Raw genomic sequence first — 1,611 nt, 5'->3', positions numbered from 1 at the left:
CCCTCAGCCTCTGACCTGTACCCCAGTTCTGTATGAACAAATAAATAAATCTTTAAAAAAATGCTGAACATCCCCTAATAAGGGAATTATAATCAAAAGGACAAGATCAGTCACCTATACCTGTGAGAGTGGCTTATGTGAAAACAAATGTTGGCAAGAATATTAAGGAAATGGAACATTTGTCCACTGTTGGTGGGGTTGTAGATACGTCCAGCACCAAAGGAAAAGAGTAAGTATGTTTCACAAGGTATTAAAAATAGATCTACATAGGGCCTCCCTGGTGGCACAACGGGTAAGGACGCAGCACAGCAAGCTAGTCACAGCCACTTCAGTGTGAGCTGGATCCTGCCCGGGGTTGATCCACATGGCGCGGCAGACCTCTCCTGACCCTCCCGCTGCTCTCCTCAGCAGTGTACTTCGTCAGCTGCCTGTTCTGCTCCCACTCTGTCTCTGGTGAATCCTCTGAGCCTCTGGCTTGTACCCCAGTTCTGGATGCACAAATAAATCTTGGTGCTGAGTCCCCAAACACATCTTTGAAGTCAATGCCAAGGAAAGCTTATATGTTTTATTGTATCTATTTTATGACTCCAGGTATTCCTTCAATATCTTAACCCATTTGCGTTTCTGCATGGTGTGAGATAGTGGTCTAGGTTCAGTTTATTGCGAATGAAACTGTCCAATTTCCTCAAAACCATAAGATGAAGATAATTTTTTTTCTCTGTGAGATGGTCTTTGAACTCGAGTTTTTGTATGCCAGCAAGCCTATATTTGAGTACTACAAACTGTATAAAATTTCACCCTTCTTCATCAGGTAGTCTCTTTCCGCAATAATCTGTTGAGGGCAGCCTTCACTTGGGCATTCCTCAGACTGTAGACAAGGGGTTTCAGCTGTGGGTTGAACAGCACATAAAACAGGGTCAGGACTTTCTTTTGCTCATCCCAGTGACCATCATCGGGCACCATGTAAATCACCATGGCGATGCCAAAGTAGAACCCAACCACACAGAGGTGGGAGGAGCAGGTGGAGAAGGCCTTTCTACGTCCCTCCTTTGACTTGATCCTCAGGATGGTCAAGAGGATGCGCACATAGGAGACCAGCATCAAGGACAGGGGTCCCACTAAGACAAAAGCACCACAACAAAGAATAAAAAGTTTGTTGATCCACGTGCTTCCACAGGACACTCTGAGGACAGCTAGGATTTCACAGAAGATGAAATTCACCTCCTGGGACCCTCAGAAGGGCAATCTCAGAAAGAGAATTAGGTCTCCTAAGGCAACAGAAAACCCACAAGCCCAGGAAGTGATGGCCAGCACCGTGCACAGTCTCCAAGTCATGATGACACTGTAGTGGAGAGGATGGCAGATGGCCACGTACCTGTCATAGGACATCACCACCAAAATCATGCACTCAGCACAAGCAAAACCCAGATACAAGAACATCTGTGCTGCACAAGAAACATAAGAGATAGTTTTCTTGAGTTTCGCTAGGTTTTCCAGCAAGTTGGGCAAATTGCTTGAAGCATAGGACATGTCAATGACGGCCAGATGCGAAAGGAAGAAGTACATGGGGGTGTGCAGCCTGACGTCCAGCCAGATGAGCCCCAAGATCAT

The 1,611-nt window shown here is 46.1% G+C and overlaps 1 pseudogene; it reads right to left on the bottom strand.

The window, feature by feature from the left end:
* Positions 1 to 807: 807 nt before the first annotated feature.
* Positions 808 to 1,611, bottom strand: LOC101626984 (annotated as a pseudogene).

This window comes from Condylura cristata, unplaced genomic scaffold (genome assembly GCF_000260355.1).
Source record: "Condylura cristata isolate star-nosed mole 26May11 unplaced genomic scaffold, ConCri1.0 scaffold00042, whole genome shotgun sequence".
Taxonomy (NCBI): Eukaryota; Metazoa; Chordata; class Mammalia; order Eulipotyphla; family Talpidae; genus Condylura; species Condylura cristata.
Note: the sequence above shows the minus strand (reverse complement) of the source record. Positions and strands in the feature narration are given on the sequence as shown.